The sequence below is a fragment of the Lutra lutra genome, chromosome 1, assembly GCF_902655055.1.
Source record: "Lutra lutra chromosome 1, mLutLut1.2, whole genome shotgun sequence".
In the NCBI taxonomy this organism is placed as follows: Eukaryota; Metazoa; Chordata; class Mammalia; order Carnivora; family Mustelidae; genus Lutra; species Lutra lutra.
Window position 1 is genome coordinate 65,664,218 of NC_062278.1, and position 27,350 is coordinate 65,691,567.

The window sequence follows — 27,350 nt, forward strand, 5'->3', positions numbered from 1 at the left end:
CTAATACAAGAGTATATGGAAAAATCCATGTTAAGTTATAAATGCAATATTAGCACAAAGTTGCTGTTCATGCATTTATTTTACTTTTAAAAAATTTTTAAAGATTTTATGTATTTATTTTAGAGAGGACACATGCACCTGAATGGTGAAGGGAGGAGTAGAAGTAGGGAGGAAGAGTCTTAAGCAGACTCCAGGCTGAGGTGAGCCCAATGCCAGGCTTGATCTCATGACCCTGAGATCATGAGCTGAGTGGAAACTAAGAATCAAATGTTTAACCACCTGAGCCCCCCAGACCCCCCCATACATTTGCCCAGAGCAATCTATACTTCCAATGCCATCCCTATCAAAATTCCACTGGCATTTTTCAAAGTGCTAGAACAAACAATCCTAAAATTTGTATGGAACCAGAAGAGAACCTGAATTGCTAAGGAAAAGGTGAAAAAGAAAAACAAAGCTGGGGGCATCACATTGCCTGATTTCAAGCTTTACTATAAAGCTGTGATCACCAAGACAGTATGGTACTGGCACAAAAACAGACACATAGACGAATGAAACAGAGTAGACAGCCCAGATATGGACCCTCAACTCATGGTCAAATAATCTTTGACAAAGCAGGAAAAATTATCCAGTGGAAAAAAGACAGTCTCTTCAATAAATGGTGCTGGGAAAATTGGACAGCTATGTATAGAAGAATGAAACTCGACCATTCTCTTATACCATACACAAAGATAAACTTGAAATGGATAAAAGACCTCAACGTGAGGCAGGAATCTATCAAAATCCTGGAGGAGAACATGACAGTAACCTCTTTGACATAGGCCACAGCAACTTCTTTCAAGACATATCTCCAAAGGCAAAAGAAACAAAAGTGAAAATGAACTTTTGAGACTTCATCAAGAGCATAGCAAAATCTTCTGCATAGCAAAGGAAACAGTCAGCAAAACAAAGAGGCAAACCATGGAACGGGAGAAGATATTCGCAAATGACACTACAGACAAAGGGCTGATATCCAAGATCTATAAAGAACTCGGGACACCTGGGTGGCTCAGTTGGTTAAGCTGCCTTTGGCTCGGGTCATGATCCCAGGTCCTGGGATGGAGTCCTGCAACAGGCTCCTTGCTTGGCAGGGAACCTGCTTCTCTCTCTGCCTCTGCCTGCCATTCTGGCTGCTTGTGCGTGCTCTCTCTCTCTGAAAAATAAATAAACAAATAAAATCTTAAAAAAAAAAAAGAACTCCTCAAACTCAACACCCAAAAAAACAGATAATCATGTCAAAAAATGGGTAGAAGACTTGAACAGACACTTCTCCAAATAAGACATACAAATGGCTAACAGACACATGAAAAAATGTTCATCATCATTAGCCATCAGGGAAATTCAAATAAAAACCACACTGAGATACCACCTTACACCAGTTAGAATGGCCAAAATTAACAAGATAAGAAACAAGTGTTGGAGAGGATGTGGAGAAAGGGGAACCCTCTTACACTGTTGGTGGGAATGCAAGTTGATACAGCTACTTTGGAAGACAATGTGGAGATTCCTTAAGAAATTAAAAATAGAGCTACCCTATGACCCTGCAATTGCACTACTGGGTATTTACCCCAAAGATACAGATGTAGTGAAAAGAAGGGTCATATGTACCCTAATGTTCATAGCAGCAATGGCACAGTCACCAAAATGTGGAAAGAGCCAAGATGCCCTTCAACAGACGAATGGTTAAAGAAGATATGGTCCATATATACAATGGAATATTATGCCTCTTTCAGAAAGGATGAATACCCAACTTTTGTATAAACATAGACAGGACTGGAGGAGATTATGCTGAGTGAAATAAGTCAAGCAGAGAGAGTCAATTATCATATGGTTTCACTTACTTGTGGAGCATAAGGAATAACATGAAGGACATTAGGAAAAGGAAAGGAAAAGTGAATTGGGGGAAATCGGAGGATGAGATGAACCATGAGAGACTGTGGACTCTGAGAAACAAACTGAGGGTTTGGAGGGGAGGGAGTTGGGAGAAGAATGAGCCTGGTGGTAGGTATTAAGGAGGGCACATATTGCATGGAGCACTGGGTGTGGTGCATAAGCAATGAATCTTGGAACACTGAAAAAATTAAATTAAATTTTTAAAAAAAAGATAATACAACTTTGCTTAAAAAATGTTTTAAAATTTCAAAGTGCTTTAGGTGCTCATGAATTTCACAGTCCAGTAAGTTAAGAGAAATTGAGAACATTAATGTCATGCACCAATGCATCATTTCCACCTGACTAAAGTCATAACTTTTCATTGACATCAATGCTCAGAAATCAGTCATCAACAATCTCAACTGGAAAACACAAAGTAGAAGCAAGGAACTGAAAATCATTTTGGCAATCTTTAAGAGTCATAATATAAAAACTGGAAGGAACTGGACAAACTGGGCAGTTGACAAAATTGAGCCTTAGTAAGGTAAATACAGAGTGAGTGAATAGATATTTTCTTAATGCAATACTGTGATTGAGAATAGGTTCACAGACACACACACACACAAATATCATAAACTGATTTTCTGATCAAATACAAGTGGTGGAGTCAACCTTTCCCGGCCAAAATACTGGCAAAATAAAGCATGATAACCATCCCCACAGTCTCTATTTGGTGTCTCTGCAGTAGAGACCACAAACAGGATATACCACTTCTAAAAGATGCCACCAACTTTTATATGTCTATAATCCTTTTGAACAGTAGAGCACCTCAGAGAACATGTTGAAGCTTCATAATGATGAAGCAATAAGTATCATTTCATAAGCATGAAAAGCATATTAACTTATGACTATATCTTTCTGTAAAGAGAAATAAAAAATCAAATAATATAGCAGTCAGTCCAGCACAAACTGAAGCCGTATTTCCTGGACCATCCATTCTCAATAGCCAATCTTGAGGTCTCACAACTGTCTGGTAATTTATAGAAACTCATTTTCTATTCTCCATTTTCACAAATGCTATAGTACTGCATTTACTCCATATGTGAAAAGATGAAACATATACAGAAAAAAAAAGACCCTAATTAGAAAAAGCACTATAGATTTCTAAAAAGATATGGAAATAAGTTCTCCAGAGGCTTAGGTGGGAAAGGTAATTTCCAATCTCTTACTTCCAACCTCACCCTTGCTTCAAGTGGGGTGGAGTGGAGGAGAGAGAAAATATTACTCTTCTTTTTTTTTAAGATTTTATTTTCTTGTTTTAGAGAGAGAGAAAGAGAAACTTACACTTTTTAAAAGGGGATTCATTCATTCATTCATTCTTTTGCTCGTTCTTTCATTTATTTATTTATAGAGAGATCACATATGAGCAGAGCGGGATGGAGAGGGAGAGGGAAAGAATCTCAAGCAGAATCCACACTTAGTCGAGCCTGGTGCAGGGCCTGATCCCAGGCCTGAGATCATGACCTGAGCCAAAACCAGGAGTCAGACACTTAACCAACTAAGCGACCCAGGTGCCCTGAGAATCTTACTTTTATTTGCCCTAATTCTATCTTATTGCATTACCTAGATAGAAAAGTGAAAACCAAGATGAAAGATGGAGTAGGCACCCCAAATTTAACAAAAAAAGAGCAACAGAAAAAAAAAAAAAACAGTGGACGTGAGAAGGGAACACAGGTTTTACACCAGATAGAACTGCCTCTATATTTCATTCTTCCCAGCTTAATCCTCTTAAGTCTTAGTTACCATGTCTGAAAAATAACATTTACTTCATGGAGGACTTTTTTTTTTTTTTTGAGGATCAAATGCGATAATGTATATAAGGTGTCAGAAGTGCCTGGCACATAGTAGATGCTCAATAAATGGTATTTATTATTATATTATTAAAATTCAATGTTGAGGTTTCTAAAGCCAGACTACTTTTTAGTCTTTTACTGCTACAAAACTGCATACTGCATGGAGTAGTAATGTACTCAAGAAATGTTTAACACTTAATGAATTGTTGAGTAATTCCACATTTTTTCAGTGGTTCTCAGGTTCAACATCCAGTGAGGGATGGATGAGGTTTAGCACTGCTTCCATGCCTGATTGGGCATAAGAATATAGCCCTCCCCTAAGCCCTCAAAGATAAGGCAGGTATACTAGATTTGCTCATTGGGAAAATTTTCAATATCCATAATCCAAAATCTCAGGAAGGATTTATCTACCAAGACTCCAGCCTGGAATTTAGGGTTTTCCCCTTTTCCTTTGTCTGAAGTGTCTTCTCCCACAACATGCAATACAGATTGTGCCATGGTCATCTCCTTTTACTGTGAAAGACTGTTATTCTGAGTATAAACTATGCAATCCCACTATTGTAAGCTCTTCAAAGACAAAAATGCTTCGTATTTGTCCTTGTATTTCAAGCATCTAAAAAAGCCAACACACAGTAGATATTCACATGGCCCCGTCCGTCTCTCTAACATAATATGTGCATAAAGTATGCCATACATCAGACACAATACTTTACACGGCATATCTCATTTTCCTCATGAGAACCCTATGAAGTAAGTCCTATTACCACACTCATTTTACAAAAAATGGAAACTAAAGTTTAGAGAATTAAAGTAACTTGTTCAAGGTTACATATTCACAAAGTTCTCTAGACAAATCAGCCTATTGGATTCCAAAGCCCAGACTCTGAACCACTACTTTAACTACGTCCTTTCTCTTTGGGGTGTCGTGTTAATGTTTCCAAGGGACTCCTTCCAGCCCAGTGAAGATAAGCTTCCTCCCATGACCATGTCCTGTGCATTTCTTTCAGAACACTTATGCTAATTTAAAATATATATTCATTCGAGTATTTATTTTATTTGTTTGTTTCCTCCATTGGACTGCAATCCTCTCAATGGTAGGGTCAAGTCTGTTTTATTTGCTAACCTACATGCTGCACCTCATAAGATGCTTGATGCATAGAAACGCTTGACAAATATGTCAGTGGAGATGGGAAAATAAATTCAGGGTTATGTGAATGAAGGTCAGAAGAACTGTAAGTTCCTCAAGAACATGGCTACTCATCCTGGTTTCCCCAGTATCTGGCCAATGCTTGATACAACAGGAACTCATTAAATGTTTGCCGAATGAATGATTAGGAGTGGTTATATACGAACAGATTTGTATTCCTCATTTTAAGTCATTAAATTCTTCCTTTCTTTCATTCTTCATTAAGCAAGAAAAACATGAATTGCAACCTCAGAGTTCTCTTCTAGTGAAGAAGAAAGACACCAAACAATTTAGAAGAAAGAAGAAAGAAAGAAGAAGAAAGACACCAAACAATTTAGAAATTTAGAAATAACTTTAAAGATTTCTAGTTTTTACCATAAAGATTTTCGGCTCTTACCTTCTAGCTGTGTGTTTTTGAGTCCATTCTTTCTTCTTCTCCAGTTAAGTTCGTTCCTAGGGTCTTTCAAAACTACAGTCACGCTTTCTCTCTCCATGATCTCCTGCGTGTAGACCTGCAGCCTCAAAGTAAGATTTCTAGTCTCACACAAGATGTACAGAACTGGGAACTTGTCAAAGAAGCACGGTAATATGTGTCCTAGGTAATCTCTACTAGAGCCCTAGTTCTCAAACTTACACCGTGCTTCCGAATCACCTGAAGAACTTGTTAACACACATTCTTGGGCTCCACCCTCAGAGTCCCTGATTCAGAAGGTCTGGGGTGGGACCCAGATTGGCATTTCTAGGGGCGCCTGGGTGGCTCAGTGGGTTAAGCCTCTGCCTTCGGCTTGGGTCGTGATCTCAGGGTTCTGGGATCGAGACCCGCATCAGGCTCTCTGCTCAGCAGGGAGCCTGCTTCCTCCTCTCTCTCTCTCTGCCTGCCTCTCTGCCTACTTGTGATCTCTATCTGTCAAATAAATAAATAAAATATTTTTAAAAAAAAAGATTGGCATTTCTAGCAGTTCTCAGGTGATGTTAATGCTGCTGGCCTAGGAACTGTACTCTGAGAAGCATTCATCTAGAGTTTAGACATAAATCTAGAGTTCTCAAAACTGACTATATATTTGAGGTCCCCGGGGAATCAATGCCTTGTCTGCACTCCAAAACAGATCAGAATGTCTGGGTGTAGATAGAGCCACACTTTCTTAAGTTCCCCAGGTGATTCCAATGTATAGCCCAGGTTTGAGAATCACTCTCGACACTAAATCAATGCTTCTCAAACTTAATGTACATAGTGTTGCCTAAGGTCTGGGACAAACCCCTTGCTCATAAAATGTGGTCTCCTGAGCAGCAGTCTGAACATCTCCTGGGGATTATAAGAAATGTAGATTGCTGGCTTCACCTCAAACCTCTACTTTAGAATCTGCATTTTAACTAGACCTTGAGGTGATTTTTAACCACATTAGAGTTTAGACGTGTATCCATGCACACACAAGAGCATGCTTTCTCCAAGTCCGCCTGTCCTTGTTCTATTATTGGCCACATTTTGCCCTGAATTGTACATCATACCATTCTCCTTTCTATCCATTCAAGGTCTTCAGACTTCCTGAACAATAGAAAATGTTCAGTCCCTTTGTGGCTACATCACAGAGTGCTGTGATTTCCATAATTTTTGATGAGCAGGGCATCCCAGGGAATGAGGTACTGGGTGGATGCACCCAAAGGGGAGACAGATGTTTTTAGATGGGTTGGGTATTCCTTCCTATTTCTACTAATGACTGAAGCGCAAGAACCACCAGGCTCTTTATACTTTTAGAGCAGATGGAGAAAAATTTTAAACTGCCTCTGATGAGTCAGAGATCCAAGTTCTATTCTGGGTTCTGTGACTTCGGAAAGCTTGTTTATCTCAGTTCCAGCTAGTCAAGTTGTGGAATAACTTTGCCTTTAAAAAAAGAGAAGTCATAGAAAGCAGCAGTGCCAACAGCCAGCTTCACATTTCCCTGTTACTCTGTGGGATAAAGAGGGCTGGGTTGGCATCAGATCAGCCTCTGGCTTTGGAGAAGAGTATGGGATGGCATGTAGAAATTCTAAGCATTCCTCTTTGGATTAAAAAAAAAATTATGAAAAGAATAAAAAAGATTAATAGAGTTTGTACAGCCCCTCCACACACACACACACAAACACAGATCGTCACTGCGTTGCTGAAAGGATAGAGGAAGGCAAGAATTAAAGATTAATCAGAAAGCCATCCTGGATAGCTGAAGCCCCAATAAAGAAAGGATAATAACATTTATGTGAGACTTTGCTCCTTGTCTCATTCAGTCTCACAGTTTGATGAAGGCCCTAAAGTGTAATTATTCCCATTTTACAGGTGGAGAAACCTGAGGCATAGAAAGTTGATATGCTAAGCAATGTTATATAGATCATAAATGTTAGAGGTTGACCATGTCTTATGGCTTTAAAATCTGAAAGTTTTCTTAGAAACATTTCTTACATGCTTCAAAGATGCTAAGTTCTCCCTATTTTAAATAGGCTTTTGATGGTATCTGCTCAAAATCTTTCACAATGGTGGCATGAGGACTCTCCCAATCTGAGAGAGATCCTAGGGGGACCCACAGTGAGGCACAAAAGACATGAGTGAGATTACCAAGTGGCCATCAAATTCCATGTTTTCCAAACATTATTTGAAAATAAAAATCACATGGGTGCCTATTAAACATCTAGTTTCACCATACGGCATTCTGAAGATTCTAGTTTAAAATACCTTGGATGGGGCCTGGAAACTTGCATTTTTTTAAGTGTGTCTTTTAATAGAGGAGATTGAGGAGAACTGATTTTCTTAACTCAGGGTTCTGCAAGTGGGATTAGAATAATTAAATGGAAAAACATGCCATTTAAATAGTTCTACTACCTGCCTCTTTAATCCAAGATGGATCCAAGCATCCCCCACCCAGTTCTCTATCAATTCTATTTTGTTGCTTTTATTTTAACAAAATGATCTGGCAATTAAAATTGATACGATCTGTAAGTTTCCTTGATCATTGTAGGCCACAGCTTTCTGAACTATGCTCACATACCACTTGGATACAAATATGTGAGCCTAAAGCTCTGATATTTTAGTTGAAACAATCTGGCAAGCCTCTCCAGCATTCAATAACTCTTGCACTCAGGAAAAGAATTTCACATACAATCTAAATCTTTAATATGGCAATTTAGCTCCTTTTGAAAGTGTTGCTAGCTTTCTGATACTAATGTTTACTGCCTTAAATCCTTTTTTTCCCCCCTTGAATAGATAGGATATAAATTCCAGTAGATAAATAACCAAGAAGTTGGAAAGACTATATGGAAAACCAGATGGGCAAGACATAGGAATCTATGCTGTTCACTGATGAGGATTTATGGGGCTTGGATGGAATTGATGCAATGTATAGGCACTGAGTGGGAACATATGCAATCTTAAATTGCAGCATATGTGGATTATAGAAGTTGTCAGAGAAGGAAGTGGTGATAACATAACAATTTAGAAATAATATGAAGGAGCTAGGGGCCAAATAAATCATGGTGGCATAATTTAGTTAGGTTGGCTTTAGTAAGAAGAGGTAACAAGAATGAATTGCATTAACAATAATAGTAACAGAAATATTAATAGGTAACATTAGCCAACACTTACTATGTGCCACAAACTATTCTAAGCACTTCACGTGAAATACCTCAATTAATCTTGAAATAAACTATTGCTATCCTTATTTTACACATAAAGAAACTAAGGCAGAGAAAGGTTAATAAATTTGACTAGGATCAAACAGCCTACACGAGGGGCTGAAGCAATAGGATTCCTAGGCCAGGAATACATGTGATTTGGCATTGTACCTCAAGGCAGCTGAACTCACGTACAGTGCACCCCTGCGCCTATCCCTATGCCCTCCAGCCTTGATCCCTGCCATTGTCTTAGAGAATCATCTCTCACTGAAATCTGTTTCCATGTGACTGTTCACTTGTAGTTTCTCAACAAGGCCTCTTCTAGTATGTCCAGCCTACCACCCGGAAGGGGAATTCAAGTCCACTGATGATAGGATGAGGTGATAGAAATTGTTAAATCACTCAAACATACCCCCAAATTAAATAGTGTAATGGCACATTTCTACCAAATTCATAAAACACAAACAACCAGTCTTTACAATTCAGAACCAAACAACTCCATGTCCTTCATAAGTTATAGTGATTAAATTTAATCAAGGGTAATGACTACATAATCCCAGGCATAGTTCATCTGCATTTTTTGAATGTGTTAACATCTTGTTGAGGAAAGCTCTTGAGCCCTCTAGGGATTACCGTCCATGTCCTGGATGTTGCTTGAAAATTAATACAGGCCTGTGCAGGGTTAGCTCATCCAAGGTCAGAATATGGATCTCGTCTTACACATGTAGTCAGTACCTATGATATGCAAAGCCTATCCTGCTTTGCTGCTGTTCACCTCCCCACCTAGTTTGAAAAGGAGGTAAAGAAGTCTGGTAAATAAGGTACCCTCTTTACTTATTACAGAATCTCCTTTGCAACCAAAAAGAACCCCACCTGCCCATGGAAGTAGTTATAATGGGATTTGAGCTATAAGATATGCACATTTATGTGGAGGAGTAAAGATTGATTGACTCTTTTACTCTATGAAGAGAACAAGGTTATTTATCGATTAGATGTTTTATAGCATCTTTCCTCTGAAAGGTTCAACTTATGCACAGTTGGGGAAAAGTTTGTCCAAGGGAAATAATTTATGGGAGGTGAGGGAAGCAGGTGAGGGAAATAGTAAAAAATCATTAGGAAATGTACAACCTCCTGGAAGACCAGGTATAGGAAAAAATGTACGTGCCAGGGAATATGCCAGCAATGGACTTGGGGGAAAAAAAAAGCGGAACTCTAGGTTATCATGAAAAAAAAGAGAACTAAGATGTGTGTGCACATGCACGTACACACACAACCCCCCCCAAAGCATTTTAGAAATAATTAACTGTGAACATATTTTTCAATTAAAGTGATACAGGCACCTGGAGTCTTGTGATCTCCAAGCAAAACTGCCAATGAGCAGGGCCCAGATCTCCAGGGCTCTGTAACTCAAGGTTCCATTTTCTCCTCCTCTTAGCACAGAGAAATCTCTTTATAGATGAGAGAAGGACCAGAAAGGGCTTGATCCACTTGTTCCTCCTGATTCTCCCAGATACTCTGCTCAGCTGGAAAATTTTCTCCCATTCTGAGCCTTTGGCTTTGGTAAATAAAAGTTAAGAGGTCTTTGAGGTCTATTTCAAGTTTCTTCTCTGCCATATAACTCCTCAAGGGAATGGGCAAAGCATCAGTTACCTGCTTAAATGGGGGAAAAAGAGAGAAAGAGGGAAAAGATGGGAAGCAAGAAATAAAAATTGACAGGTCAAAATATTATCCCTCCGCCAATGTATACCATCACAACATAATGCAAATGAAAGAACTGGTAGAATGTACTAGCAAAAAAGCCAAAGGGCTGAGGAAGGAACAACTGCCATTATTATTATTATTATTATATTTGACAGAGAGACAGCAAGAGGGAACACAAGCAGGGGGAGTGGGAGAGGGCGAAGCAGACTCCCTGCTGAGCAGGGAGGCTGATATAGGATTTAATCTCAGGACCCTGGGATCATGACCTGAGCTGAAGGCAGACACTTAAAACCGGTCTTTAATTGAAGGATTTCTTTTTTCAACAATGCACTGGAAGACAAATACCTTATGATAGCCAAAATTTCTCTAGGGGTTTATTCATCCTTATATGTAAAGAAAGAGTAAATCATCTGTGGCAAAAATGCTACTTGGTGCCTAGCAATATATCTAAAGTATTGTAAGGTTTTTCTTCAATTAATTAATTGACTACAGTAACACAAAGTAATTCTTTTCTTAAATATTTATTTATTTATTTATGTAACTATATTCTAGAAAAAAATGGACTTAATTTGACCCTTTGGTAATTACAGCCTAGATCTTTCTCAGAGATAAAATAGGCAAAATTAAACCCAATTGTTAAGTTTGCCAACAGATTAAGATGAAAAACTACATATGAAGTTACTTTGTAAACTGTAAACCACTAAAAATGTTATTTTTGCCTTCCTTTGCAACATCTCCTTAATGTGTACTTATTGACTACCAGCCCCAAATTTTACTCATACTCTCTGCCCCTACAGACTTTTCTTACCCACCTGAAATTCATGTCTGTTCTGTTACTGTTGTCAGGTGAGTTGTTTCTCCTTGATGCAAGCCTATCATTGCCATTGCTTCCCTCTGCCCACATGATAGTTCCATCCTTCTGCTGCTGATTGGCTGCTGTTACAGGTGATGGAGGCTGATGCAGATGGATTCCAGCAGTTCTCATGAGTATTTTATGTGCTTTTGCTGATTTACAGCCAGTTCAGCATTCCTTTAAATGGCCATAAATTGGATTGATGTCATAAATCATATCTAGAGAAAGTGCCTGAGTCCCAGCTCAGGCAGCTATGCTAATGTCTGTGAAAATAACAAAGAAACATCCTCATTCAGGCCTGATTCTACCGCATTAAAAGGCCAAAATGTAAGGAGGTGTCAGTTACTGAGAGGGGAAAAGGTAGAAGGGGGAGAAAGGTCTTTGTAGGGATTATTAATAACACAGCCAGGAAGGATGTATAGATGTGTGCCAGCAAGAATAAACAGGGGTGGGGGTAGAAGAGGGGCCGCTGAAAGAGTGATAAAAGAGAGTGCTGTATACGGAAAAGATAAATGCAAATGAAATATACTGTATGGCAATGGATTATATCAGCGGTTGATATATGGGATTGAGTATCAAATTGTTGAGCTGGCAGCCATTAATATGATATAGTGGATGCGATATGCTGGATGACGGCAGTCCTGGTGCAGGGGAAAATAAAGAACACACTGCAGTCTTTCAAAACAATGGTTCAAAGAAAAGACAGAAAATTATAGCACTACAAGTTTATAAAACTAAAATCGTGTGAGATAATTATGGATTCTGATAGGGTTCATTATTCTTTATCAGTTCGCCAATCTCATAAGGAAAACAGAGGACTATCTCTTCAGCTCCTTGGGGAGGGGGGATTAGGATGGGAAGTTTCCCTTTCTATAAAGGATAGCAAAGTGACCTAGATGTTTTCTCTGGTGAATGCACTTCCCTTTCACATTTCTGCCAAAAAGTTTTGTATCCCCAGACTTCATCAATAGAACTGTTATAAGCTGACCCCCATCTCTAGGATTCCTAGGAATTTAGTTTACTCCCAGAAGTCATCTGCTTCTTTAATTCATTTACCAATTCCTTCATCAGATCTTTATTGATAATCTACTATGTGCCAAACACTGTAATAAGGTTTAAGAAATTAATATCAAGAAGTCTTTAGAACATTTCCTATTTTTTATTATCTATCCCTTGACTTTGTATTCGAATAGTTCGCCCATACAGCATGCTGCAGCAAGCCCATATAAAGAAAGCCACAAGACAGTGTTTACTCAGATGTCTTTAAACCCAGTGAATTCCAGGTCCACTGCTAGTTCTCAGTCTTCTGGCCCTTGGGTTCAGACTCTGTACTCTGGCATCAAGGTTTTCACAATTGGTTAGAGTTCTCTTGCTGGTATTGGATCTAGGTTTCCTACTCAGCTTTTGGCTTTGTCCACTGCCCTAGCTTGGCATCTCCCATGGCTTAAAGCTAGTATGAGAGAGATCCTCATCTGAGCATTCCCACAAGTCCCTTCTTCATCTCAACACCACCACATCCAAACCCCAATGCAGCATTACAGGAACCACCAACCACTACTCCAAGAATGGGGCATTCTGGAATTTCCTTAAAATTATCTTTCTTTTTGATGGCCCCTTGACCTATACTTCCCCCTTTTTCTGTGTGCCACTGTTTCCATTCTTGAAATGCTCCCTCTGACACATCTTATCCATTCTCCCATGGTCCAATTACCCCCCAATCACCAACCTGAATCCTTCATTTCCACTTCCTTCTGGACTCCAGTCCCAATCACCCTGTTGAACTGCCCATGGAACTGGCCCAATTCCATGTCCCACACACTTTCAAGTTCAGGAAGGAAAAGCCTACTCTTTTCACTGTGTTACCTATCTCTCAAGCATGATCACTTCCTCAGCCACTCAAGTAAAACATCAACATCTGAGTCATCTTTAATTCCTCCTTCTCTCTGACCAGTTTCTCTGTGAGTCCTATCTAAGAAATTACTTTGAAATCAATTCCTGATTCTATATTCTGATGGTCATTGCTTGAATTTCACTTTTTTATCATGATACTGACTCCAAACTGATCCCACTTCTAATTTTTCCCATTCCAATTGATTCCATCCCAGTCATTTTTATCAGAATATCATCCTAAAGGATATAACTGATGATGTCATGTCTTTCCTTGAAAATTCCCCACTAACTGCACTATAAAGAATAATATTTTATGCATATGTGAATGTTTACTTGTTCAAAACAGAAAGATCATGTTACTCAGCAAGCATTCAATATAGCACCAACATATTTTCTAACTCTATCTTAAAGCACATAGCCCTAAACACACCTTATATTGCTTTCACCAGCCTGGAATATTTGCCAGTCCCTGACCACATGTTACAGTGTCCCCTGATTCAGTGAAGACAGTTCTCTCTCTCTCTCTCTTTCTCTCTCTCTCTCTCTCTCACACACACACACACACACACACACACACACACACACACACACACTTTCCAGAGAGATTCCAGAACAAACCTATTCTTCTCTATATCTACAACTCTACCTAATGGTCCCCATAAGATCCTGAAGTTTCCCTAGCATCTATAGAAGGAGATGTGTGCCTCTGCCATGACCCTTTGTCATTCTTTGGCCTGCTGGCAACCTCAAAGTTCTTAATAGGGGCACCATCTACATCCCAGTTTGGACACTGGTCAGATTGAGAAGTTTTGAATTTCAATAGTTCCCAAACACAGGGCTACATAGTAATCACTGGAGAACTTCCTAAAATACAGACTTCCATGGCACACTCTTGAAATTATACTTTGTAGATATGGAGCCCAAGAATCTGTATTTTAAACAAGATCCCTGGATAAACTTCAGGCTCTGGCAAGTGTGGAAACCAATGGCTTATATTAGCTGGATGGCTGATAGAGCCAGCATGAATAACAGATACCAGCTTAATTAGCTGGCTTTCCCATTGGAGCAGAGCAATTCAGACCAACAAAAAGTTGGCTGGGGGTGGGAATAGTGGGGATGAGAAGATGAGGAAGAGAATTGAAGCCACCAAAATCCTTTTCAAATCCCAGAGATGATAACATTTTATTTTGAGACTGATAAATAAAAGATGGCCTCTCCCATCTGGCTTTATGATATGGAAACATTGTTAATGAGACATTTGTAAAAGTGCTGCAGAGTTGTTAAAGGACCATGACTATGGCTCTTAAATTGTGAAATGTGGACACCAGGCTTCTGTGTGTTCTGTCTTACACGAATGCGAGAGTCACTAATGTGGGCTCCTGACATTTCCAAAGGGTCATATTTACATTTCTCACAAATTAAGCTAATGCTGTTTAAAACCAGTGCAAATCATGCATTACATTTCCGTTTTCTTGCTTTTAAACTGTATCTGTTCTAACCATTTACCAAACCTCACTCTTTAACTTGGCAGCTGGTTAAACAGGCAGTAGAACCAGCCATCATGGTGGCTCTTAATGACAGCAACAGTGCTGCTGTGTGTCCAGGCTGTCAGGAAAGTTTGGAAGAACAGCACTGCCTACGTGGGCTGTGGTCATCATGGACTCCTACTCCACATTCTTTCGTGGGTTGATTTGGTAAGTGCCCTCTCTTAAAATTGCTTTGGATGCCACCGAGAGGTCCCAGCTTCAGTGATTTTTAACAGCTCTAATAGATTTTTCTGTACTTAATGTATGAGATTCTATCATAATGGCTAGCAGGCTTTCATAAAGACCTTTCTGGACTTAAGTTTCTCTACTGGCAAAATGATAATAATAGTAACCTTTTACTTCTGCTCATTAAGGATGGTCAGAGAAATAAATGATGTGTTTGCATCTCTGTGCATGAAAGAGGGCTTGAGTGAGTTACAGACTTCTGCTGGGAAGGGGCTCGTGCAGAATCGGGGTAAGGAGGAGTGTGAGCTCTGTAAGACGTTCTAGCGGCTCAAGCAAGAAGAACAAAACAAGAGGAGGGCTGTGAGAACATATCACACTAGCCGCACACAAACGAGTAAAGTGACAAAACCCACAAAAGCAATGGCAAGAAGCAGGAAAACCACGTGGCTGAAGTATGCTAAGCCCAGAATGTTTCTTTCTTGACCTCAGTTCAGAAGCACCATCAGTGTCAGTAGGTGGCCACTGCAAACAGGGATACAGGAAAAAACTGGTGAATGGTGATGGGGAAAACGTAAAGAGAAAAAAAAAAATGGAGAAGGCAAACTAGAAAAAAAAATGAAAGTATGACTTTTTTTTTTTTTTTTTTTTTGGTTGTTGTTGGCCATATGGGCCCTAGGAAGAAGATAAGGCAAGAGTGAAGAAAACCTTTTCTGCTTCTGGGAATTAGAAAAATCTCATCAATAAACAAACAAACCACATTTTTTTTTTTTCAACCCAAATATCTTCACCTCCCCAGCCTCAGGCTGTAAAACCCAATTTGCAGTTACACTCTCAGTCCTCTTGACTTTGCAAAGCTTTGCCTTTTACCAGGTTTCCTTTCCAAAATGTTTTTGGGGAATGTGACAAATTTGGCCCATTTGCTGCTCGCCACGCCTGCCAGATGTCTGGCTCTGTTCACTGCTCCTCTCACCCCCCAGCTCCGCTCATCCTGCAGCAGTCACCCCCTTCCTCCTCAGAGGGGCTTACCCCAGGCAGCTGCTGCTGGCTCGGTACCCCTGCATCTTCAGTATTTTCGCTCCTAGCTTTCCCCTGCATCTCCATGGTAGAAGCAGAGAAAATCTGCAGTTTTAAAGAAAATGTTACAGATGGTTTGAAGATAATGAGAGAAACACAACATAAAGAATAACTCCTATCTGGCACTAGCTGTATGTATACTCTGAGTACACCGACCTATGCCTACCCTTAAGGTTTTTTTAACAGTTGCCATAGCTCTGACTTGCTCCTCATCTGCCTCCTCGAAAGAGAAACCGATGTACCCCCCTCACCCTGGTCAAAAGAGCCGCAGGCATTTCGGTGCCCAAGCATAAGACTGCAAGAAATGTGGAAATGGTTTCCACCAATGTCAATCCAAGGCCCTTCTTCTGTGTGCTCACTTCTTACCCCAGGACTGACCTCTCAATGAGAAGATTCTCCCCTTCAGGGGAAACTCTGTCGCACCCATTGCGTGTTATCTTTGTTATCGACCTACTTGCCCCCAAGTGATCTCAAGGTGTTATATTTCACAAACCTTTAAAAACTCGAGGCATAGATAATAACTACAAAGCTGACCAGGTCCTTTCCCAGCCCCCACCTATTCAGAGCTGTATCCTCTCCCACCCCCACCCAGACCACGGACCTCAGGCTGAGATCCTGATATGCTAGGATCTTGAAATATGCCCAGCACATTGTCCAGTTCTCACCTGTTATCTCTAGAATACTTTTAAATGCATCATCGAGTTTTTTCAGAAGTTTTCCAATTTGGACAATAAATTATATGGGCTCCCTAATTTGAGGGGGATTAAACATTTCACTGAAACAAATCATGTTAATAAAGGACCTGATCATTACTTTCCTGGACCACCGTATATCATCTAATCTGAAATATCTGCCTCTGCTCTTAGCTGCTGCTCATTTATTTAACAAATAGTACTAGGCACCTACTGTATGTTTTGATTATTCTGGAGACTGTGCATATAAGAATAAAACAAACAAGGTTACTACTTTCCTGCACCCTATATTCTATTTGTACAAAAATTTTGAAAACAAAAACCTGGACATGACACTTCCCTGCCCTAAATCTTTTAAAAGCCCCTGTTGAAGCCAGACCCCAAAGTGTCCGTCCACCCTCAAGCCCCTCAGTCTCTCTAATTTTGTCTTTTAATATAACTTACATTTCACCAACAATATCCTCTATCCTCCACAACCCTTCCCGCTTCATGAAACCATTTGTATATGCTCTTTACCTTTCTCACAATACCCCTGCTCACTTTTTCTCTCATGGAATCCCTTACTTATCTGTCAAGTTTCAACTTGATGTCATTTAATTCCTACGGCTTTCCCTCAGACTTGAAGGTAGAATTAATCACTCCCTTATCTGTGAGCCCAAAGTGGTTTATAAACACATTTGTCTAAGCACATATTATATCACGGTTTGGTTAATATGTTTATAGGTCTTTCTCTCCCACTAGACTGTGGGTTACCTATGGCAAAAAATATCCAAGGGGCTCAACAAGTATTTGCTGAATTTCTTTGGAAATTTTAGGACATTAATATGTTTAAGCACAAGATTTCTGTAAGAATCTTTGATAGAATGTTGGTAAAAATATCAGAGGATATGATAAAGAATGTGTAGTGATTTTCACAGAGAGCTGGAAAAATCTAAAAGTATGGTGAATATAAATGTAAATAACAGAAAATGTCAAAGGACAAAGGTGAAAAGAACATGTATTATATTTGTATCAAAAATAAATGTTTAAGTTAAGAATAGCAGCAAGAGGTATGTGTTATTTTTTGCCCAGAAGAACTCTGTAGAAGAACCACCTGCAGGCTCAGCAAAGCATTCTCCTTTGCCAATCTTGGCTTGGCTCCAGCATGAGACCCCCAGCTTCAAATAAAATACATATTCTTAATGATGGAATGAGGTGATAGATACAGAAAGAGAAGGAAAGCGAAGCTCAGAATAACTTTGGAACTTTCGCATAGATAGATACTAAAGAAAAAAAAAGAGAACTAAAGACACAAAGAGAAAAAATAAACAAATAGTATTGTTTTGTACATCCTTAGATTTTATGTAAATGGATTTATTCTGTCTCCACCACAATTTATTTTTTCATTCAATTTTTTGTTCTAAATATCCATTTTGATAGAGTATAGTTCAAACCATTATCTCTCTAGATCTCTAATCTTGGTTAAAATGCCTGCTTATGATACCCATTCTATTTCTGTGAGCTGGCATTACACATATAAATTTATTTATAACAATGCCATGCATGTAGTTAGCACTCAATAAAAGTCACCTTTTATTATTATTTTCATACTGTCATTTACTCATATGAATATTCACAATGTATACATCCATTCCCCTTATGAGGAACTTTTACATAGTATCCAATATTTCACTTGTACAAAAAAAAATATTGTGATAGATGTACATGTCACCTTGTAGATATGTATGAGAATACCTTATACCTGGGTGTGAATTGCTGGATTGAAGGATGTGATTGGTTGTTATACTAATTAATAAATCATGCCTCCCTCTATCCATGCCCCTGTATTATCTCTTCCCATTACTGACTCTAGGCTTGTCCATGTACTCTTCAGCCAAGGGGATGTTGTTAGAAGGTAATTCTCTATGGCTCTCTCACATTTCTATACCTCTTATAAACAAGGCATTAATTGGCCTTTTGTTCCAGCCTATTTTTTCAAGGATGTTAGCATAGCAAATAGCCTTGAGAATAAAGAGAGTGTCTCCCTGCAAAGGACAGATTTGCTTAATATCCTACATCATGTATCATCCCACAACAAAAAGATGATATCTTCCTCTGGGGCAAAGGCGGATTTGCTAACAGGTCACAAAAGATTTAGGTTCTGTAAGCTCAGAGTTCCTCAGCTCCGATTGAAACCCACCACACTTGAAGCATCCACCCCTCTGTCACTCTCATATTACTTGAGAGGCAAGAAAAACTGTTGTAAAAATGATGCCCATGCTATTTACTATGCTGTAACTGGACCCTTTGGATCTGGTCTGAGAGAATGGTATCTTCTTACTGGCTCCCAGAAAACTATAGCAGGCTAATTTATTAACTTGCAAGGAAAATAAAATCTCATATCCTCCACATTTCTCAATAGATAATAGCAAATGTGATAAAAGGAGAGGATTAAAATCTGCTTGTACATTGCCAGTTGCCTTCTTTTGATTCTGGAAGCTCTTTTGCCAACATGTGAAAAAGTCCAGGCTAACATGTAGAATGATAAAAAGCCTGAGGAGAGAAGGCTCCCAGATCTTAGTCAAGACCTAAAATCATTAGCAAGCCTAGATGGCATTATAAGTAAGCCAGAGATGAACTGTCCCAACCAAAGCTGATGGCCCACAGACTTGTGAGCTGTAAGTTGTTTTAAACCACTAAATTTGGAGATGGTTGGTTATATGGCAAAAGCTTACTTTAAAAAGGTTACTGATTGTAAGATAGGTAGTCACTTAGAACCTAATATACATCAGGTACTGATACACCAGAGCCAGGGCAATGAACACAACTGAGATACATTTCAGTGGATAAATTCAGCATCAGCTACCTTTGATACTAAAAAAATTGATCCACAAAGACTTTGCACCAATATTCACTTGAAGCAACTCACTTGAAGGAATGCATGAACATTCCCTTTTACATTTTCTTATTAATAGTTGTTATTCTAGGAATTTTTCCCCAATCTGATAAAGGTGAAATTATATATAATTACTGTTTTAATTTTCATTTCCCTGATTACTAGTGATTTGGTTTCATATTTTATTGTATATTTGGGATTCCTATTCAGTGAATTTCTGGTTCATGTCACTTACCCATCTTGCCATTGGATTGTCTTTTTACTTACTTACCATTGCTCTTTATATATATAAACACTAATGCTTTATCAATTAAGTGGATTGCAAGTAAATCTCCCAGTTTGATCATAAACTATTTGTTTCACCTCTCCCTGCATCAGAAACACCTTTTAAATGTTTTCTCCAGCTTTGTAATAAGTTTTAAAATCTAGTAGAGGGCAAGTCCCCCTCTTGATTCTCATTCAATTATCTTGGCTAATTCAATTCTTACATTTGCCCCTGTATACATAAATCTTGTCAAGTCCCACAAAGATCACTGTAGTATTGCTTTTTAAATTTTAATTGCCTTGGATTTACTATTAAATCTGAAGTTAAATGGCGTCTTTTAAGATATTAAGTCTTTTTGAGCCTAGATGTCCTTCAACAATGAATGGATAAAGAAGATGTGGTTCACATATACAATGGAATATTACTCAGCTATCAGAAAGGATGAATACCCACTATTTGCATGGACATGGATGGAACTGGAGGGGATTATGTTGAGTGAAATAAGTCAAGCAGAGAAAGATAATTATATGATTTCACTCCTATGTGGAACATAAGGAATACCACAGAGGACCATAGGGAAAGGGAGGGAGAACTGAGTGGAAAGAAATCAGAGAGGGAGACAAACCATGAGAGACTCTGGACTTTGGGAACTAAACTGAGGATTACAGAAGTGGGGGTGGTGGGAGGATGGGGCAACCAGGTGATTTTTTTTAAGACTTTATTTATTTGATAAAGAATGAGGTGGGGAGTACAAGTAGGCAGAGTGGCAGACAGAGGAAGAGAGAGAAGCAGGCTCTCTGCTGAGCAGGAAGCCTGATGCGGGGCTTGATCCCAGGATCCTGGGATCATGACCTGAGCTGAAGGCAGCCGCTTAACCGACGGAGCCACCCAGGTACCCCTGGGTGATGGGTATTAAGGAGGGTTCCTGTTGGGATGACCACTGGGTGTTACATGCAAATAATGAGTCATTGAACATTACATCAAAAACTAATGATGTACTACATACTGGCTAATTGAACATAATAATAATGAAGGAAGGAAGGGAGGGAGGGAGGGAGGAAGACAGGGAGGGAGATAGATATTGAGTCTTCCCATCCATGATGACGATACCTCTCCATTTTCTCTGCAATGATTTCACAAATCTTTTATTGGGCTTACTCTTAGATAGACACATACAAATAGGCAGAGAGATATTTGTTATTGTGATTGCAAAGTTTTTAAAAATTTTTTTTTAAAACTTAAAAAAAAAGGTTTGTCTTTTTTTTTTTTAAGTTTTTATCTTCTTGGTTGTCACAGATGCCTTTGGGGTCTTATGTCACATCCCCTCCACTCACCTCTGACTCCAGCCTTAGTTGTGGCAGACTATTCCGTGTGAAAGACTTCCTGAGTCTTCCCTGAATCCACAGAAGTCCTCTAGGTGCACACCCACACACAGCAGAGAAGTCTGGGGAAGTTAATGCCATCAAGAACAAACTCCAACCAAGGGGGCACAGGAGCCATGGATAAATGACCCAGAGTCCTGTCCTTTCAACTAATAATTTGAAATTTTCTGTGCTTCTCAGATGTCACAGTGAAATTAAACACCCACCATCTATAGCAGTGACTTCAATAATTCACCAGTGTATTGACTTTTGCTCCTCTCCTTCTTCACTCTCCTGCTTTCTAACTACTGCTCCTCGAGTTCATCAAAAATTAACTAACTGCACCCAAATTCTTGTTTTAGTTTCTGCTTTCGGGGGAAACTCAAACTAAGAGATTGACATATAGAAATACTACTGTATAATGATTAATTTCCAACAATTTTACTTAATTCTCTGATTTATTCTAACAGATTGGAATTAAACTTGGATTGTTGATGTACTTAGTCACATTGTCTCTGAATTATAAGAAAGCAGTTATTCCTTTCAAAACCTTACTATTCTTATGTGTTATTTCTTGTCCCATTACAAAGACTAGACTTGCAATACTGTGTTGAATAAGAGGAGTACTATCAGGTATCTTTAAATTCTTTTTGACTTTATAAAGAATGCTTCTGTACTCAGTTGTGCATATTTCCTATAGGTTTTTGATAGAGACACTTTATGAAGGTGAAGAAGTCTTCTATTATGAATGAGTGTTAAATGAAGTTGAATGCTTTTCCCTGAATCTACTGATAAAATATTTTGCCTCTTTTAATCAGTGTTTTATAACATGAAACTCTTCTTGCATTTCTGAAAATAACACTATTTGCCAGTATCTTTATCCACTTTTGATACCATTTCTGCAGCCTCCAAAATGCATTGGAAAATGTTTCCTATTTAGCTTTTCTGTGTAAAAGTGAATATAAAATAGGCAACAATTTCACTAAAAGTTTGGTAAACACTTGTAACATTGTGTTAGTCTGGGGCTAAATTGTTAATATATTTTTACAGATTAATAATAATTATAAGTTTGAGTTTCAATTACTTTTTAAATTAGTACAATTTACTCCTCTGGGAATTGTCCATATTATCCATGTTTTAAACATTAGTATTGAAAAGTTGATATTATTTCTTCTGATTTTAAACCTCTCTATATACCTTGTTATACTCTTAATTCCTAATACATATTATTAGTAGTTTATTTTATCCCTCTAATTATATTGCCAGATGGCTCTTTCACTTGTATTTTTTTTAAGATTTTATTTATCCACTTGAGAGACAGTTAAAGGGAGAGAGAGAGAGAGAGAGAATGAGCAGCAGGGAGAGGCAGAGGGAGAAGCAAACTCCCCACTAAACCAGGATTGTTGTGAGGCTCAACGTGGGGCTCAATCCCTGCACCCAGAAGCATGTCCTGAGGGAAAGGCAGACACTTATCATCTGAGCCACCCAGATGCCCTTCACTTGTCATTTTTTAATAACCAGTCTTTGATTTTGGTTGATTAATTCTTGTGTATTTTTGGTATTGTTTTTCTTGGTAATATTTTCTGTTTTGAAAATCCTTACTCTTACTTCTTTCTTTTGACTATTTGTTTCGGGCTTACTTGGCTATTATATTTTACAGCTTTCTTGAGATATGCTTGACACAAAATATATTGGACAGATCTTAAGTTTACAATTTGTATAAGTTTTGACATACTTATACACCTGTGAAACAATCAGCATAATTAAGATAGTGAACATGTCTGTGACCCTAAGGGGTTCTTCACGCTCTTTTCTAACACATCCATTATTCTTTCTTCCTCCTGCATAACCTCCAGTCAATCACTGGCATGTGTCCCTTCAATAACATTACTCATTTCTAGAATTTTATATAAATTAAAACAGAGTATGTGTTTTTTTGGGGGGGGGGCTGGTTTCTTTCACTAAACATACTTCTTTTGGAATTCATCTATTTTGAGGCATGTGACAGTAATTCGTTCTTCTTATTGCTGAATACTATTGTACAGATTATATAAATTTGTTAATCCATTCAATGTTGAAGGATTTTGCATTGCCTTCAGTTTCTATTACAAATAAAGTAACTAGAAAGATGGGTGTATTGGCTATTTCTCTTATTTAAATGCCTTCGAATGGAATGGCTATTTCATATGGAAAATCTATGTTTAAATTTTTATGAAAATGCCAAACTGTTTTCCAAAATAGTACCCATTTAACACCTCTACAAGTGCTACATGAGAATTCCTGTTGCTGTGATTCCTTGGTAGCAATAACCTTTTCAAATTTATCTGTTTTAGAGGGTACATAGAGTTATCTCATTGTGATTTTAATTTGCATTGCCCTAATGATGTTAAGCATCTTCTCATGTACTTCTTTTCTATCTATATATTTTCTTATGGTAAGTGTCTATGAAAATATTTTGCCCATTTTATTATTTCTCTTACTATTACTGCATTGTAAGTGTTCTTTATGTATTCTAGACACAAGTCCATTTTAGATATGTTTTGTAAATATGTTTTCACAGTCTACGGTTGTTCTTTTTGACTTCTTAAATTTCCCTTGAAAAGCATTATTTCATTTTGATGAAAATGGATTATTTTTATGGCACATGCTTTTCATCTCTCACTTAAGAATCTTACCAAAGTCAATGTCATTTAGCTCTTACATTTAGATCTGTGATCCACATTAATACATTTAGTGTGATAAGAGTCATTTTCTCTATCCCCCTCTTTTTTTTTTCTCATTTTTCTATCCAGCACCATTTCATGAAAAATTGTCTTTTCCTCTTTGAATTGCCTTAGCCCCATTATCAAAATCATATGACTGTAGACAAACCGACACGGCATGCACAGCCCAAGGGTGCCTGGTCTGGGCCTGTGGGGTACACCAGAGGGGAGAAGGCAAGGAGTTCCGAGTCTCCCCCATCAGCTCATCCATGTACATCATTTTAATTTTCCCAGTCATTCCATGAGTTGTATAACTGGCTTTCAAGAGCCTCTTCCCACCAACCCTCTACACACTCAGGTGAAAAGAACTGTGCCCATTCCAAGAACAGCATCATTGGCCTGACATAGAACAATTCAGTCATTGGTCAGAAACAGATCTGCTTCATGGGAACTGCCTCCTCCAGAAAAAAAAGCCTGTTCTGTCCTCCAGGAAAGTAATCTAAGACCATGCTTCACCTGCCTTGTTTTCTTGCTGGGTCACAGGTGGAATTCTGCAGTGGCCCCTGTGAGACAGCTAAGCAATGGTTCTATGTGGACTGTGCCTAGCGTGGCATAGCTAGTTGAAAAAAAAAAAAAAAGGCAATGAAAAGATTGTGAAGAGTGTACACCCATCAGCACAGTGGTGCCCATCCCTTCTCAGCGTCCAGGGGTGATATGAGAGAGTGGTATCATATTAAATGCATGTTTGAGAAAATGGAGTGGGCCCAGGCCACCACAAAAAATATTGAGGACCACACAGAGCTGGAAAGCTGGGAAGAGCTAGAAGATAATGAGAAGGAACAGATAAGCCAGCACATTGCAGATCTGTCTTCTAAGGCAACAAGCACACTAAAGAAGAAAGCCATTGTCCAAGCTAAGCTAATAGCCACTGGCCAGGTGACATCTCCAGTGAAAGATGTTTCATTTGTCACCAACACCAATCCCCAGAAATTTTCTGGCTTTTCAGTCAAGCCCAAAAACTTTGGGGAAGCCTGCTCAAGCCAGACACTTAAGGCAAGTCTCTCCTCTCCAAATGTGTCCCCAAGCATTAGTATTGTCTGCTATGTGAGCTTTGGAAGTGATGTGCCATGGTGGCTGAAAATCCTGTCTACGACACAAAGACCCAGATCATCCAGGACTTCCTTTGGAAAAGTTCAGCAAGAGATGGTTTCCACAGTGATGTGTACCTAAAAATGAAGCCGCAGCCACCAGGTATTATTAAAAGTGTTTGCAACTTGAATAATAAGTAGATTGTGAAGTTTTTCAGTCACATTCTTAACTGCAACCCAGATGATATGGCATGAGACCTAGAGCACAGTGAAGTGTCAGAGACAGAGTTTTTTTCTGAGCAGAGAAAGTCTTTCCACTCAGTTGCCAAGAACCTCCTTACCACCCAAGAAGTGAATTCCTCCTTCAACTCTCCAAGCTCACCAAGGAGGATGAGCAGCAACAGACTCTGTAGAATATCACCTCCAGGTGTCCAGGCAATGACCTTAAGTACATCATCAGGTTGGTCAAATATGATCTGAAGATGAACTCAGGTGCAAAACATATGTTAGATGCCCTTAGCCCCAGTGCCTATAAAGCCTTCAAAGCCTTGTGAAACTTGCAGGACCTAGTGGAGTGGGTCCTCTGCAATGAGCAGGAATGGAGGAGGAGCGGAGGAGCTAGGTCAGAGATGAGCTCTAAGCATCCAGGCTTCATTGATGATGCCAGTACAGCCCAGGCTGGCTGTGGCCTACAAGTCCATCAAACATGCAATGAAGGAGTGTCCTAATAGCTTGTTCTCTGAGATCAAGTATAGTGGGGAGCAAGTTTAGGTGCATAAGAACAGGAACCACTTCAGCTACTTCAGCCACACACTCAAGCCCATCCTGCTTCCTAAGGTGGCCCACCTTAAGGACTACATCCTCCAGCCTTTCTGTGGGGGTCACAGCATGATATTGGACTCTAAGGTCCTCCTGAATGACACTAAGACAGCCAAACCACAGCCCTTTGGGACTTGGGGAGTATATCAGAAAGCTGCCTTCCAGGATGCTAATTTCTGCCTCTTTTTTGATTGTATCTACTTCAATGTCAGCTTGATGGACAGAACTCTGTGTGAGCAGCAAAGTTTCTTCATGATAACAGGGTTGAAATTCCCAACTGATCATGTTCTCAGAAATGAAGCAAGTCACTAAAGCTTCAGACTTGGTTGACATGATAAATTTGGTAACCTGAGGATGGTTGGAAGGGCTAGAGCTGAAGGATGTGAAGGGTAAGTATGAGCCTGGAAAGCAGCACTGGATGAAAGTGAACAAAGACTATTTAAATGAGTGGGCCAAGGCTGACACAACTGACCCAGGGGCCTTGGAGCCTTCTATGGATGTGGGAGTAAAGGAGGCATGATGTCCATCTTCCTCATGGGCTGCTATGACCCAAATGGCCAGAGGTGATGAAGTGATGCACAGTCACCAAGTGTGCAGGAGGCCATGATGACATGACACTTGTTCCTTAGAGAAGGAACTGAAAGTGGTGAGGATCAGCAAGGGTCCTAGAAAGATACCTAACTGGCTGAAATTCAACAAGATCTGCTACCCTGACTTACTGTCCCAGACTCAAAGAAAGCTGCCATGTGGAAGATCACAGGGACTAAATCCTCCAAATCTGAGGCTCACAGAGCTGATGGGATCTCCATCTGATTTCCTCATAGTACCCAGGTCCATGATGATAGGGATTGGAAGTGTGCCACTAACCTGCCCCAATTCAAGGAACTATAGCCGCTGTCCAAGGAGAGGGCCGGATTCACTGTGGCAGCTGAAAAGGAGTGCAACGCCACTACACGGGGCAGCAGTGAAGTGAATAAGGGTACGTTGGAGCCTACTGGATCTTGCAAGGGTCCCCAAAGCAGCCCTCCACCAGTGCCAAGAAGGCAGGAGGGAGACTGAGTAGCTGCAGTAGCAAAGGCGGCAACAAGCTGACAGCAAAACCTTCCTCTGTGAAAGTGAGAGAGAAGTCTCCTGATGAGGAGGGCCAAGCAAAAGTGCTACTGGACATCTTCACTGAGGTGCAGATCTACTTGCCACCCTCCACACCAGACTTCAGCTGCCTCAGTTGCTCCTTTGTGGCATTCAGTCGGGACCTGGTGCAGGAATTTGACATTTCCTCAGCCACATAGGTACTGGAGATCAGGGACAAGAACTCTAGCAGGTCTCCCCAGAGTAGGTTTGGGCATGTATCTGGAAGCAGAGGCTGGTAGCTCCCTGTAAGAACTGTGGGCCTCCTTCTTCCCTAAAGGGTTAGGGATGGAGGGACATGCCAGGAATGGTCAGAAATCCCTGTACTGACTGATGAAAGACTACTCCAAACTTTGCTGTGAAAGAGAGGAGAAGGCAAGGGGGTCAACGTTCAAAGGCGAAGACCCTTTGCTCTTCTTTGCTCCTGCTTTTATTGGTCCTTCAAGATAATCAAAAATCCTAATCACTGTTCTCAAGCTCCTGATGTGTGACAAGGGGTCTTACTGAAACTAGGAGGGTCTGTTTAAGGGAAAGATATGATAAGCTAATCTGCATGTTCTACGAAACATAGCCTGAGGGACAACACATGCATCTCTTAGATCACATG

General features: G+C 39.6%; 1 pseudogene; it reads left to right on the top strand.

Moving 5' to 3' along the window:
- Positions 1 to 14,928: 14,928 nt before the first annotated feature.
- On the top strand, positions 14,929 to 27,029 carry LOC125097196 (DNA ligase 3-like; annotated as a pseudogene).
- The last annotated feature ends 321 nt before the right edge of the window (positions 27,030 to 27,350 follow it).